The 1978-nt window shown below is 51.7% G+C and overlaps 1 pseudogene across 1 annotated transcript; it reads left to right on the top strand.

The window, feature by feature from the left end:
• The first annotated feature begins 383 nt into the window (after window positions 1-383).
• LOC308052359 (olfactory receptor 14C36-like) lies at window positions 384-1652 on the top strand (annotated as a pseudogene). Its single transcript has one exon. The product of its transcript is annotated as an olfactory receptor 14C36-like (transcript).
• Window positions 1653-1978: the final 326 nt, after the last annotated feature.

Here is a 1978-nt window from a genome sequence, read left to right as displayed (position 1 = left end):
GCTTTTTGGTTTGTGAAGTTAGCCGTGCCTGTCTTGAGCTACCTGTGGGGTGACAAGACCTTAGGAAAGGGTGAGTTGTTGAGGCTCCACATGTCAATGTTGAGCCCCAGTTCTGTCCCCTGCCCCCCGTTCCCATGCCCCCTGCTGCAGAGCAGGGCTGACTCCTCGGCAGCCAGCGGGCACAGGCCCTGCTCCTCACGGCACCTCCAGCCAGCACCACCCAGGGCTCAGACACCGAGCTGGAGGAAGGTCTGGAAAAGGACAAGGGGGTGGAACAGGGGAGGGTGTATGAGAAATGGCTTTGATTTTGCTCAGAGAAGTCACTGATAAGTTGTCCCTGTCTTTTCCTCCTATGACAGGTTTCCCATGACCATCAGCAGCAAATGTCCAACAGCAGCTCCATCACCCAGTTCCTCCTCCTGCCGTTCACAGACACATGGGAGCTGCAGCTCTTGCACTTCTGGCTCTTCCTGGGCATCTACCTGGCTGCCCTCCTGGGCAATGGCCTCATCATCACCACCAGCACCTCCACACCCCCATGTACTTCTTCCTGCTCAACCTCGCCCTCCTCGACCTGGGCTCCATCTCCACCATTGTCCCCAAATCTATGGCCAACTCCCTCTGGGACACCAGGGCCATCTCATACTCAGGATGTGCTGCACAGATCTTTTTGTTTGCCTTCTTTGTAGAAGCAGAGTATTGTCTCCTCACAGTCATGTGCTATGACCGCTACGTTGCCATCTGCAAACCCCTGCACTACGGGACCCTCCTGGGCAGCAGAGCTTGTGTCCACATGGCAGCAGCTGCCTGGGCCACTGGGTTTCTCAATGCTCTGCTGCACACGGCCAATACATTTTCACTGCCCCTGTGCAAGGGCAATGCCCTGGGCAAGTTCTTCTGTGAAATTCCCCAGATCCTCAAGCTCTCCTGCTCACACTCCTACCTCAGGGAACTTGGGCTTGTTGTGGTTAGTGTATTTTTTGACCTCAGGTGTTTTGTGTTCATTGTGGTATCGTATGTGCAGATCTTGAGGGCCGTGCTGAGGATCCCCTCTGAGCAGGGACGGCACAAAGCCTTTTCCACCTGCCTCCCTCACCTGGCCGTGGTCTCCCTGTTTGTCAGCACTGGCATGTTTGCCTACCTGAAGCCCCCCTCCATCTCCTCCCCATCCCTGGACCTGGTGGTGTCTGTTCTGTACTCGGTGGTGCCTCCAGCAGTGAACCCCCTCGTCTACAGCATGAGGAACAGGGAACTCAAGGAGTCTATAAGGAAAGTGATGACTGTTCTCTTTTCCAAAGCTGTAATGAAGTGACCTCCTGCTTCTGCATGTCACTCATAATGTAATGCTTTTACATAGTTCATCCTGAATTCTGGACCTTTTGTGGTGTTTTTTGTTTTTATTGTTTTTGGTTTTTTTGGTGTTGTTGTTGTTGTTTTTTTTCTCTTCGATGTTGCTTTTCTTGGTTGTATTAATGCTATCCACAAGCAAAATTATGTCTTCTTATGGCTGTGTCCATATCTACCTGTCTGGTGTGTCCCATAGTCTTTGTGTAAATAAGAACCCGTACTCTCCATGTGTATAAAGTGAAATAAAGGACCCCGTAGTGACTTATTTGCACAGAATCCTCTCTCTGGGATCTCTGGGGCTGCAGCAGCCATGTCTGTGTGCATACTATTATCTGGTCAGGCCCTGAGCTATGGGGAGGGGGATGGATTGGTTCGGTATTATGAGGTCAGCTGAGTCTCAGACACTCATAATCCAGTCAGAATCATGTGACTGTGAAGGGACAGTGGGGTCAGTTCTGTGTCTGGAGGTGACAGCCCAGTAAAGAGAAAAAAGAAGTCTACTTGGAAGGTGAGGAATGGATATGAGGAGGAAGAAATGTCACTGGAAGGGCAGTGCTGTGGTGCAAGAGGTGACCCAGAGGGAGATGGATCAGCCCATGGTTTGTGTTCCGAAGAGCAGCCGGTGAGGGTG

The sequence above is a fragment of the Nesoenas mayeri genome (genome assembly GCF_963082525.1).
Source record: "Nesoenas mayeri genome assembly, contig: SCAFFOLD_40, whole genome shotgun sequence".
NCBI classification, from domain to species: Eukaryota; Metazoa; Chordata; class Aves; order Columbiformes; family Columbidae; genus Nesoenas; species Nesoenas mayeri.
The sequence above is the reverse complement of the archived record's forward strand: the minus strand, read 5'-3'. Positions and strand labels throughout refer to the sequence as shown.